Below are 13,928 nucleotides of genomic sequence, written 5' to 3' on the forward strand. Positions count from 1 at the left end.
TCCCTTCCGTTCTCGGGATACGCGCCGAGGAACACTGCCTCACCTTGCAGAGAAGGAGGTTAAGATGACAAAGGTCAGGATTGTACTTTAACATGCTTACATTGCAAGGGCTTCAACCTGCTAAAGGAGAACTGGGACCATACGTTAATTACGGGTATCTGTGTATAAATGGTTATCATTTTAGCCCTCTGAGCTTGATGTTTGCATGGACATTTAGAGAAATGAAGGAGGGAATATTCAGCCACAGTTGGGAAAAATATTATCTTGAGCTGATCTTTACCTGTCATTAGAAACAATTGTGCTTTCGGTAAAAGTATGGCTCATATTTCAATAAAGACAACCTCATTACTCTAAGAAAGGGGCTTAAAACATGCGCTCCATTACCTGCTAGAAGAAGACAACTGTGCTAGACCCACAGCAAGAGTTATCCTTTACCCTCAGACTCGTTTTCAAACACACTGTGTAGTGATCTTGCCAACACAGTTTTCACGAACATGTTAAGCTGACTCATACTGCCCTCTAGCCGAGGCACTTTGGTGAAACCTAAGGGTGATTAGTAATAGTTTATAAATAAAACATACAACACACATGTATGAGCATGTCATCCCTAACCCTGCCACCCCAGTACACTCAGTTCGTTTACCCAGAGTGTGTACGTCTGTGTATGTCGATCATACAATACAGTTGAAACAAAACCTTTTTAACTTCGTTCTTCGCCCACTTCTGTCGTTCAGTATCTTGCTCACCCTTTGTTTCCACAGATAAGAACCTGCTGTACAATTTTCAACCCAATTTTCTTCTTAGTTCACTGCTATCTCCTCGGAAATGACTGTTCTCAACAACGCACGATCTGTTCTACTCTCGTCCTACTCTCGCTTCCTCTCTATCTAGACCGTTCAAAGTTTGATCTTAGTTTCGGAAGAAAAACAATTCTTGCAATAAATAAATACTTGAGACTCACCACACACTTAGGAAGATGTGCATACGCGGACGGTGCTTTAGGTCGATGTCGATCGTGGCGTAGATGAAAAGTTTGCTCTGGCCTTAAAGTCGTTGAGGCCGCAGGCCCAGCCAACGACGCCAACGGCAGTCAAGAGCACTCCTTGGCCTGACTAACAGCTCGGCCAACCCACCAGCGCCGCGCCACCGTCCAACGTGGACAGTCACAGGAAAGCGCCCGCGCGTAGCGAAAACGCTTGCCGGAGGACAGCGAGCGGAGGATGAGTCCCTGGCGACGAAGATCAATGAGACATCCTCCTCCTTACTGATGGCCGTCCTGGGAGTGACCGCACGATCCGAGGACTGTCGCCGGCGATTGTCGACTGTCCACACAAGGCAACACCGCGCTATGTTGTCCCCCCGGCTGATATTTAAAACAAAAACATGTGGAGCAAGGTACTACACCGTCTGTGCAGGCAACCTGAAAAACGGTGCCACGTCACATGCGCCACGAATGTATGTGTTTGGTTGGTTGCTCACTTCCAAGTCGATGGTTTAACAAAGAAACAACAACATTAAGCGTTTTTTGCACATATATTTATATATTATAAGCTTTATGAAAGTCACGAATTGTGCTCAAGGATGTGTTGTACAGTTGTTTGCGCAGACGGGAAGAAAGGGAGTGTGCAGCAGATTACAACCGGGATATCCTGCCACGTAGCAGGCACAAGGCGGTGACGTGTCCCCTATCAACCCAGGTTTGACAGCGGATGAACCAGAGATTACATCTAATGTAGATTCCTGCATTATCTACTGCCTCAAAACTACATTTACCTGCGGGGACGGTAGCCATGAAGTCGGGTGAAATGCTCCCCCGCTAAAGGGCAAAGTGGGGAAAGCAGCGGCAGACGTCTTCTCTCCTTTAAAAAAAAAATGATTTATGTTGCTTTACCGCGTCTTTATAACTACAGCGCCAGGGGTACAGCAACATCTGAGGTGTCTGGACAGAGATTTGCTATTTCGGAAACAAGACGTTTACCTTGATTTTTTCATATTGCCCCCGGGGTAACTAATTACCATCGCTTCACAACTATGGCCCTGGATGAGCAACAACGGTGACAATGGAATTAATGTTGGAATTAACGTTGCTAAAACGTCACCATCGGTTAAACCTCAAATAACAGTTTGTGTAACATGATCAGAATGATAGTGTTTAATCTGTGCTTTTGGCTACCATTAACCATCATGAAACGGATTTTTCTCCATCATTTTTCTTTTTTTTACAAGGAGAGAGAGAGAGACGGAGAAGACACAAGTAGACGTGTTAGTAGACACAAGGAAACTACATGAGACAAACATCTACCACGTCAACCATGTTATCGCGAACTTTGTCTACAATCTGATAACCATAACAGCCATGTTCAAAGAAAATCAATTCTTTTCACCTTTACTGCAACATCGATCTTCAATCTCGCGACATTCAGAACCCATCTGTACTCGCAGGGGCAAGGCCGCTCCTAAATGACACGTCACTCCGGCTCTGACACGACTTGCTCTGGCGGTCGTCACGCCTCCCCATGTCCTCTTAAGTCGCCTCCGAGGTAGCAGCTGCTCATATTGAATTTCAACACCTGATATTTCAAGATTCGATATTTTGCACACCCTCACCACCAACACACACCCGCCCTCTTATAATTGATGTATGTGGTGCGTGCGCCACTCGAGTCTCTAGGAATGTGTACAAGTCCAGCTGTGCCTGGTCGTCAAGACTTTGCAATTGTCGATTTCGACTCTAGATCCTTTTATGTGTCCTTTATGATTGTTTCTGGGTAAAATTCGTCCACAAATGACACAAACTAGCGAGCGAAACCCATGATGGAACGCTTTTATAAGACAACAGCAGCAGAATCACTATCAACCCCGAACCCCAATCATCAGTATCTCCATTTTTGTCCTCCATCTTTTCTTCAACATCTTCTGATACATTATCACTGTCAGTAAAATATAAATATATCAACAGCAATAACGTCCTATAGTCGAAAAATGTTGCATAAAAAATATACGCTTTGGAACTATATCCATCAGTCTTTTGTCTCTTTTGACATAATATATCTCTTACTTTCTCTCTCTCACACACACACACTCTTCATATATATCCAAAATGATTAAGAGCCAGTTTCCTAACAGCTACTGCAAAGTCTACAAGCGTATTGTAAGACTTCCCTCGACAGTGAAGTCTCTCCCTCTCTGTCCCCAGTACGCGCAGGGCAAATTCAAGATCACTTTTTGGTATTTGCACAGACCCACTTTTTGGTATTTGCACAGTCCCACTTTTTGGTCTTTGCACAGTCCCACTTTTGCACCAGGAAGCGTCAGGCCGATGATCTCGTGATTCCCGAATTTTACCGCGAGATTCGCTCTGGAAATCCGTCGACATACTGTCTCCTGCGAGCGGTGTTGACGATCGGTTTTGACTAGTCTGATCCACGGTCGAGTCGTCTGTTTGCTCGTTTGTTTACGGAGTCGGGATTTTTTTTAAAGGTCTTCGCGTATTTGTATTTGTGTCGTGCTCGCAGCCTGTGGCGAAGGCGTGTCTTCGAGGTGTTAATGCTACAGGTGTACACACAAACCGTGGCAGGGGGGCTATCGAAAAATACCTCAACACGCGCTAACTGCCATTAACACCAATGTTTGTGTTTTACGCCGTGCCAGCAGGCCATCAACACCATGGTCGTAAAAAAATGACTAGAAGAACAATATTTTTTTACTAATACTTAACCTCTTTTCTCCCTGAATAAAGCAGTTTTTTATTACATTTTGCTAGCAAAAGAAGCAGGAAGAGAAGGAGAAGAACACGTGTCGTCCAGTGGTAATGTTTGAAGAATAAAAGAAACTAAACAAGAAAATAGACGCAGCAGCAGCGTCTAAACCACGAAAGACAAACATCTTCTCAAGCTCTTTTTGGTCAAAGGATCGTCTGCAGTGGGCGCAAAGCATGAAAAGGACAGAACGGGACCTGATCTTGGGCGTTCATCTTCGCAGAACTAATCAGCCTGCGGAAGATTGGGTTCACGTGACTCAAAGGACAGCCATTTGTCTGAAATTCCCCCTCCCACCTCCTAAGAAAGAAAAAAAAACAACTCTGCGGTCCGCAAGAAGTCTGCAGCAGGCAAATGATCTTGAGCATGTGTACGTGGGCGCATGAAGACATGGTGACAAAAAAGACAATAAAGACAAAAACCTCCGCTGCTCTCTGACCTGTGTGCACTATGTTGTTCGGTACCCGACATGTAACATGCACACACGCAGATGCTTGCAATGAAAGAGATCCGTTGTCCAGCAGTTCTGTCCTCGGTCTTGCCGAGAGCCGGCGATGTCTGTCGAGTGCTTAGACGAAGGCCTGTGCGTAATGAAGGGTCGCCATTCTGCGTGGACTCCGTGTCCGACAGACTTCTGTAATCATGTTTGAGCCATTCCGACAGCACTCGTAGGCAAAGTGTTTAATGGGGTTCGTTTGTAACAATTGTGTGCTTAAGTAGCCTTCCAGCCTCTCGGTTTAGCGCGCGCGCGCACACACACAAGGGAGACTAGACTGTTCTTGTTCCCTGTGGAACTAAGAAATGAAAGGAAAAAAAATGATGAGACTTTCAATGAAGGACTGATAAAACCGAATGAGAATGGCCAAGCTGACAGAGTAAGATCTGAGTTTCCATAGGAAGTACAAGCATTGTTGACTCGTGTCAGTGTTGACATCCCATTTAAAGTTGATATCGCAGATAGTATCTAAATATTCCTTAGTCTCTGAGGTATTTAAGACAAGGAAGTGTTCATCACACCAGCGTACAAAGTCAGGAAGAGAATCACTGTGAACATTTTCATTATTATACAAAATCACAGCAAGGAAGTGTCATCAGAAAGCTCCTATCCCTGCTTATACACCTATACAGTTGTTATTATATAGTATGAACATACATAGTGACAAATCATAAGCCTTGAGGGGAACCTGTGCAGGTGACAACAGGATGTGAGAGAAGACCATTAACAGAAACTCTCTGCTGCCTGTTTGTTACAAAATCCAATATCTAGAGAGTTAGTGGGACAGCTGGAAGTCTGACAGTAGAGTCTGCTAACCCGTGAGGCTGCAGAGTTCAAAGCAGAAGTATAATTAGAGAAGAAGCCTGGTGTGAGCTTCGGGTTTTTCCAGATGTTTGCATGGCGTATTTAGCACAAAGCAAGCACACATTACCTAAACACATACTTACTTCTCTACAAGAAGGGCAGGTAGGAGGGAACTTGGCTCCCCTTTAGTGTCGACCACTTGAAGAAACGTTAGCATCGCAACCACAACACGTGCGTGACCGGAAGTCGTGTGTCCCTGAAAGGAAAGCAGCAGGCTGTATACATCTCTTAATGATGAGCGCCAGGGGCCTCCCTAATTACACTTTATATGGCGGACGAACTCCTCGAACATGAGCACGCCTATTTTATTTTAAACTTAATTTTTTTTAGTTTTTATTATTTTATTATTATTTTTTTTTGCATCCTCTATTTCTGCATCGATCAATGCAAGTAATATATTTTAGCTGTGTTAAAGAAATAAAAAGAACAACAAAACATCGTGAAAAAAACTCTAACGTGGAATGTTTATTTACGTGCACACAAAGAAATGGCATGAAGCACATCAGGCAGCACGGTTCACTATTTATGCTCGAAGACCTTTTCTCCGCTCCCTTCATGCTCGGCCACAAGTAAAGGAATTGTCCCTCTTTCTTTCCAATGAGTGGCTAGCATTGCCAAGGGCTCATTTTAGTGTGACAACAAACCCGCAAGTAATACGACAGATGAGTCTCTGACAGAAATTGGCAATAAAGGCTAACTTGTCACACTAAGTATTGAACTGATGTAAATAAAACATTATATTTAAACCACACTGCATCGGTCGAGAAAACCATCACTTACTGCATTTAACATATTTTGAGCAAAACAACCGCTTCCACCATCATCATCACCACCACCATCATCTTCAACAAGTCTCCAAGGACTCGCCACACTTGCTGACTATCGAAGCAGAGCAAACTGCCCCAGGAAGCAAAAACTAGAATACTGGGGCTAATCAAGAGCGCAAATTACTTTTGAAGGGGCAAAAATGTTTCGGGGTGAGCTGTGGGGAGGCTAATAGCGCTTCATCGGCGCCTAGGAAATGAACAATGCGCTTCCCTCGCATGTAAAGCAACGCTCTGCCCCTCCCTCCACCCCTTCCTGACTCCGCACCTTCCCTCCTCCTTATCTCTCCTCTTCTCCTCCCTCCATCATATGCGTGCCCGCGCATGGAAACACACCCGAAAGAAGCGCTAGTGTAAATATAAAAAGAACGTTATAAAATTGCACTGACAGCTAGGCTGCCGCGGAGAAAACGTTATTTCAAACGCTTAAATGACGTCATTACTCGCGTCGTTTTCTCGTCTCGGAAACGAGAATACGACGAGAGCCTGACATTAGGGTAACCTCTCCGCAAGCCGAGTAATAAGGTAGATAAGTAAATAGAGGGGGTACGGTTTCAGAGCCCAGGGATGTGACAGAATAGTTTCAAACAACCTCCACGATCCTACCCATGCCCCATCAGCCCAGTCTCTGTCTCTCTGCGCCACGCAGTCCCCAACCTCCTCTTATGGCCTGCACAATCAGCAAATGATGCTGCCAGACTGACCGAGCGCATGGCGCTGCCTGCAGGCCGTTCGTTATGGCGTAATGAAAACACGGGTGTTAGTCCAGCGCGAGAGGCCCCAGGACAGCAGTAAAGACGTCTTCAAGCCCACTCGTGTTAGCGGGGGATAAACCTCTGTCCTCTGGATGCCAACAAATTTATTCATGAGCCAGATACTCGCTCCTTGCACGCTAACCACAGCCCCATCCCTTCAGCCTGCATTCTCCTGCACCAGGAATACGGGACGGTAGACCTGTTCCTGCATACGACCAGGTCAGCGGTTAGTAATCCTTACAAAGCTGGTATCCTATAGCTCCTGCATCATAATTTTCCACTTCAACATAGTTGGGTCGCTACAAAGAGATAACATGATGATATGGCAATGTGTGTGTGTTTTACGTGAAAGAACAGCTCATTGATCTACACAGGAAAGACGAAATTTCTGACTGCTCTGTCTCACTCAGATTAAACTTCAAAGATCCACATTCTCACCTGGTGGGTTTAGGATAGTCCGACTGTAAGTATTACAAGTCAACGCGTGTATTAAAGGTATTTATGTTCTGCTTTAGATCGCTATCCTTTTGTTATTTCCATACGTTTACCGTAAACACGTGCACTATAGTTTTTATTTCTTTTTGCTTCTGGCCATTCACTTTGCTCACATTAAAAACACGAATGACACAAGCTGTTTTACAAGACGGTGAAGTACCCCGCGGACGTGACCCTCGCGTGGTTGTGCAGCAGGCCCGCTAACTGGCAGGTGACAAAAATGCGAGCTATTTTGCAAACTCTCTGTTCAAGGTAATCAACAAAAAGGATCTTTCTCAGCTTGATGGCTTGTCTAGGAGTTCTCGACCATCGTAAAGAAGTGAAAAGACCTGATGCCCAAACAGCAGACCGTTATCTCTATATTTGATTCAACAACACATGGGGGCCTCCTGGTCTTCTACGAGGTCCGGTAGCGAAACGGTTAGCGCCTGTCACCAATACTATGAGAATTGACTGTCTTGGGTTCAGATCTCGTCTCCGGTACGCTGTTCTTTCTCTGTAAATCGCATTTCTCAGCACCACACCATCGACACAGAGACAAGTTGCTGAAAATCTTTTTAAAGATACACAAGTCATCCTTTGAGAAATGAGTACTCGTTATGACTGCCATTTCTCAACAGTTTCAGTTAGTTTTTTCCTCTACTTACGAGACATGTCTTCAATTAACGAAAACAAACCCTCCTTCCACCTTCTTAAAAACAAAAATTGGCAATTGCGTTTTAGAAGTTCTCGTAAATGGAAGGGTTTAAGGACTAAAGTCTTCATTGGAAACTACTACATCTGTTGTATTTTGGTGGTGTCAGCTGAGGGATCCGTCAAACTACCCCGTCTGACAGGACTAGGAGGAAACTTCAAACATAAACATTCCGGTTCACGCCGAGTCATCCAGTACAGTCGCCAGGCTCTTGAGAGTTTATTTTTTTTTAGCATGTCTTCTACCTCTCTTCTCCCCCTCCCTAAGCAATGCTTTGCTGCCCCTGCCCTCTGCCCTCGTACATCTTTCGTGACATCTACTCTCTTGTCGAGACAGAAAGTTAACAGAAGAAAAACGACGAATGTCAGATTGTGCTTGAGAGTCGTTTGTAAACATTGGCTGCAGATGAGATGAGAGTGCACTCTCTGTACTCACTGTACTTGTTGTTCTATTCTAACCCCTACTGTTATTGTTTACGGTAAAGAATAAACAGGTTTTTAGGTTATTAAAAAGTGAATCAACAGAGAGAGTTAAACCTAGAACCAGAACGGAACCGGCACGGTTCCAACCGATGGATGGGTTCTGTGAAGATTAGGAGTCGAGCCTCAAAATGTAGGGTGCAAGAGGATTATTTCCTTCTTTCCAGAGGAGAGTGAAAGTGAAAAAAGGATGAGTGGCATTCACTTGTTTTTCTGGCTTGTAAGAGACAAACCAGGAGGGCGGCATTTTCGTTTTTCTATCGGAGCCACAGGTTCCGTTAATTTTTTTCGTTATTCAAGAAAAAATATTATTCCATTGTTGTTATTTACTTCTGATGTCTTGGAGTTCGAGATAAATACCATTACGATTTAATTTTGAAGATGTGAGCAGTTTTAGGTCGAGTTTTGTGCCATGGATTGCAACCTCCATAACTATGCTTCTTGCAGTTTTAGGTTTTATGTACACAAACTAGAAACTATTTATAAGTTATTAGATTGTAAGTTGTTTTAGTCATTGTTTATGTTTTATTTCAGATTCAGTAAAGTTTTTTATTTTTTAAAAAAAAGTCTGCATCGAAATAAACCTCATTAAACTCACTAAAAATACGGCTAATAATAACCTGTTTACACGCTTTATCCTCAGGTCTGTTGCTTCAGAATCCCTCCCTGCCACATTCCCATTAGCCTCGACAGCCTGCAGTTATCTTTGTGGTTTTCACTGACAGTCGCGGACAGAGCGAACTCCGACCTCTTACTCCCAGCGGGGGTCAAACAGTGCGGGTCCCTACAACCTGCCCGTGTTGTCGGTCCCCTCTGGGGCAAGCCCAGACCCCGCTGACGGGGTCAGAGATCGCAGGGGACAGCCGCCGGTAAAGTGTCCCCCTCCCTGTTTTGTCTCCACCCTAGGCAACGGTGCATTATTAAGCCACGTGGCAGTGAGGTCACCGCGCAGATGACCCTGCGACAGGTTTAGAAAGTGTCACCCTCAGCACTGCTCGCTCCTTGTGCTGGTGATCATATTGCTGATGTAATCTCTCTCCCATTACCTACAGTTGCCGCAGTGTGTTCTGACACGACTGGAGATAACACCAATCTCGTCTTCTCCTCAGATGGTCTTTCGGTGAGTTCGTCAAAAGTGATTCAGCTAAAACCTCTCTGGTTCGTCTTCCTGCGCGGACTCGGCTCTTCCTGGCCTCGGCATGAAACTGTAACAGACTCTGCGGTCAATAGAGGAATCGTGCTAGCAGCCAACTAAATCGTTCAGCGACCATCATAATGATCACGCCCAGAAACGCTGGCTTTGAAGGAATTAGCGATGTTCAGAAGTCAGACGTCTGGCAGGCACAGACAATCGATTCATTACAAGATGTTGCTACCGCGATCTTTCTATATATTTTTTTTTCTTTTTTTTTTTCAAGCAGGATGATTGAGCTAGAGACCTACTAGCAGCAAACTGTTTGCCATCGTGAGGTTACACGAGGTGGAAAACACAACGATTGCAAAAACACACTGACCTCCCTGGCCTTATGACAGAGGCTCAGCCTCGTGTAAATGGCGGCGGGAAATACATGTCACACTCGCTAGCACCGAAATAATATAAACATAATATTTATGTTAAAGTTTAAAAAAAAAATTCAGTGCTCAAAGAGATGGACATAGAGAGAGACATTGAAAGATCCTTTCAAAGAACAGCAATGCATGTCTTCAATAATGTCATGACTCGTGGCAACAACCACTCTGCAAACCACACAAGTTGTGGCTTAAAATGCTCTCCCCTGATATAATAATAATAAAAGCTTTTTTAAAAAATATAATGAAACTCTTACGCCATGAGGCTTAAACGGCACAGCAGGATTTCCTGTTATTTAAAATGAGACTTCCTGTCTGAAAAGCAGAACAGAAAAGAGGGAGAAAAAGAATTCTTAATAAATGCACCGAGCTGTAGAAGACTTTTTAAAAAAATAATAATTTACTTCATACCTTTCGGTTTCCTTTCAATGACGAGAGACACAAAACAACATTTTTAGTTCGCGTTTTAAAGTATCCACGCTCTTAATCAAAATCTGATCAAAGGAGCGATCCCTTGTAATTAATGATTAAAGTTAATGTGATTACCTATGCGCACGACTCTAGTAATTAGAGGTACTAAGTCGCATTTCATGTCAAGCCACTAAAAAATGTGGGTTACAGTACAAAGCATCAACACACACAAACTCATTCACCTGCAACACATATTCTGAAGTGAGATGCAATGCGAAATAAAAAAAAATGTGGGTTACAGTACATAGTCTCAACACACACACTCTCACCTGTAACAGGTATTCAGAAGTGAGATGCAATGCAAAAAAAAAAAGTGGGTTACATTACAAAGCATCAATACACACACACCCTGCAACAGGTATTTAGCAGTGAGATACAATGCAAAATAAAATTTGTGTACAGTACAAAGCCTCAACACACACAAACTCACACACCTGCAACACATATTCTGAAGTGAGATGCAAAGCAAACTGAAAAAATATGGGTTACATTACAAAGCATCAACACACACACACACCCTGCAACAGGTATTTAGCAGTGAGATGCAATGCAAAATAAAAATTTGTGTACAGTACAAAGCCTCAACACACACAAACTCACACACCTGCAACACATATTCTGAAGTGAGATGCAATGCAAAAAAAAAAAAATGTGGGTTACATTACTAAGCATCAACACACACACACACCCTGCAACAGGTATTCAGCAGTGCAAACTAAAATTTTTTGGGTTACAGTACAAAGCCTCAACACACACAAACTCTCTCTCTCACAGGGCAAATCCTATGTCAAAAACTAGAAGGTTTGACTGTCACATTACAGTCATGTTAGTCTGCACAATACCTAAGCTAGGATGTTAATTTTGCCTTTTTCAAATTTAAAATATCATTTAAAAAGCAACTAATCACGGCTAAAATCAAATAGACAACAAGCTGAACAAGTTTTATCAGCAGATTAATAACTGATTTATTCAGTACCTGTAACAGTGGAGAAAGGGACGCACGTCGATTCGATGATTCGATTGCTGCTGCAATGTCATTTGTCAGTTCTAAACCATCGTGTCTTCTAAATTTATATTTCTGGTAAAGTTGTTGGTCGTTGTACCGGTCCAGGGGAGGATTCCTGTCCCGAAAAACAACTTCGTGGCGCAAACAGCGTCGAATACGGTCCCCGAACCTCCAGTCCGCCATCTTGTGCTTTCGGTACGATAGGGAGCTAACGGAGGGGTGAGGCTCCATTAGCCGTAGAGCTACGATAGCCGGCTATCGGCGGTCCCTGCATGCGAATTTTCCCGCGCTATCGTGACGAAAGGGATATCGTACCTTTAGCGGCGCTATCGGTGCTCCCTGCATACGGGGCCAGTTGTTGTTGTGTCCAACCACGGATGTGTATAGGTGGATTGCTGTCTGTCTGCCGAGACCAACGCTTAGTCTCTAGCAAAGTTCACCGCTGTTAGTCTCGGCGAGCCTAAACAATGAATGTGACTAAACCGGAAGCTTTGTACACACCTGCCTCGTTTTTGTAGTTAACTGGAAAAAAAATCGTCTGCCAGCAGTCCAGTTGTGGTCCAAAGGACGGAGACTGCAGGCTTCAGCTGCTTCGCAACCAAGGCGGGCGGGCGCCAATGGCATCCAGCCTCGCAGCCAGTCCGCTTTCTTATTATTCCAGTTTATGTGTGAACGTGTGGGTCGTGTATTTGTGTGCGTGTGTGCGTGCAAGTGCCTACATGCGGGACTGCAAGCAATCAGGAATATTTAACCCCCTAGAAGCAGCCTCTCCGTTGGCCACAACCCTTTCAAAATCAGGAAAAAAAAATGAAATGGAGGATTTCCCCAACCTCGAAAGATTTTTTAAAATATTTTTTTGTTCATAATTCCAGGATCCGAGTTCCGTACTGTAGCTCCTATACAGCATGATGCAACCGTCTGCAGGAAGCTGGTGAATAGCCTGTCGCCAACACATTTTTGTTTAGCATCCGACAGTGATGTCTGCTGTCGGAAGCTCCGCCGAGGGCTACAGGCCGCAGTGTACGGTTTCACGAAGCGAAGTCCTTTGTGCGCCTGTTAAAATGAGGGCCGGCTATCAATGGTAGGCATAAATCTTCTTTGGCAGCCGCTCATACAGCGCCAGACATGGCAAATGAAGCCATTTATCACCAGGCCGTTCGCCGCTGGACGTACAGATGGCAACAATACGCTTCGTTTTTGCTGCACGCTGTCCGAATTTCAATCAGACACAGTCTACAAACAACCGACTTTTCCGTTGCGTCCCCAGAGATGAAATGAAATCCTCTTCGGTCATGGCGCTGTGTCACCAGACCAAGTCTTGCCTCGGTGTGCGCCACGTTGCACGACACGGTCTTGCAATGGAGATGAGCTTGGACCACGCCCCGCAACGTAAAGTAGTTTAAACGAGGGCGGTCATGTACCTACCGGTCTATGAATAATTAATGGATCGAAGGCTAGCAAGAACGAAAGGTCAACAAGATCACGGTAAAGCCAGGAAATACCTTACCCCAATTAAAAAATGCAGAGCAAAGCAAACTAATTAGAGGACTTAAGAGGGCAAGAATCAGAGGACATAGTCCTGAGATTATTTTATTGTGCGTGTGTGTGTTCCATGCCATATCGCCACGTGTAGTAACAAACATTTACAGAGTAAAACAAAGAGCAAAACAGGTGAAGTGACTGTTTACAGTCGTGTGTCATGGCTACTACAGAAAGCTGCAGTCTGTCTTATGAGGCAGAGCGATCCTTTATGTGAGCTATTACTGTCATTTTTACCTTTCTCGTCCTCTGAATCCAGGAACTGTGTATTCATTCCGTTCTGTGTTTCTCCGCTAACACTGCTAACATTTTTATCCTCCACTCTCATTCGAACGCCATTTTTCTCCTTAGAACTATTCGCAGATGTACAAATGCATATTATAAGAGAGAAAAAAAAACACAAATATACAAAAACTGTTTTCGTGAGAGGCTGTAGTTTGAAGCAACAATGCATCCTTAAAATGACATAAAAATAAATGAAAGAGCAAATAAAAAAGTTTGTTCCTTTATCCCAATGAACAAAGCAAAATCACGATTACAACCTAAAACAAAAACAAAACAAACACAAACACACACAAAGCCGGCGTGCTACAGGAGCCTGGCTCAGGTAAGTAAAATACAAGACATAGTTAAGAACTAGCCAGGGCTTTTAAACGACACTTGATCTTCTAATTTCAACCAAAAGGCTTCTCCCGCTCCGCCATTACCTGAAAACAAAGACACTTTGCTGGCAGACTTCTATAAAAATATCAGAGACATGTCTACTACATTTGAAAAAATGACGGACTGTAGCGTGTCTATATTAACTTGACAGACCGCTAGGAAACAGTCTTCGTCCAGTAGAGTATGATCAAAGGGTAGAGAAAAAATGTCCCCTTAAAGAAGATGGAAACACAGTAAGTGTTTCTATATGAAGTGAGACATCCATACTATAACATTAACTATACTATACTCCGATCTTTTAGACGGTCAACACCA

The 13,928-nt window shown here is 43.9% G+C and overlaps 1 protein-coding gene across 5 annotated transcripts in view; it reads right to left on the reverse strand.

Moving 5' to 3' along the window:
- The window catches only part of LOC112563988 (polypeptide N-acetylgalactosaminyltransferase 5-like), a 110,679-nt gene that overhangs the window by 68,869 nt on the left and 27,882 nt on the right, over window positions 1-13,928 (reverse strand). For 2 of the 5 annotated variants that reach the window (XM_025238486.1, XM_025238487.1), the window contains exon 2: window positions 5,202-5,314. The exons of 2 other annotated variants lie outside the window; for them this stretch is intronic. The gene's annotated coding sequence lies outside the window, so the exon portion shown is untranslated. Of the gene's footprint in view, window positions 1-961; window positions 1,337-5,201; window positions 5,315-13,928 lie in introns of those variants that run through there. One more of the 5 variants, XM_025238488.1, reaches the window with a different exon arrangement.

The sequence above is a fragment of the Pomacea canaliculata genome, linkage group LG5 (assembly GCF_003073045.1).
Source record: "Pomacea canaliculata isolate SZHN2017 linkage group LG5, ASM307304v1, whole genome shotgun sequence".
Lineage (NCBI taxonomy): Eukaryota > Metazoa > Mollusca > Gastropoda > Architaenioglossa > Ampullariidae > Pomacea > Pomacea canaliculata.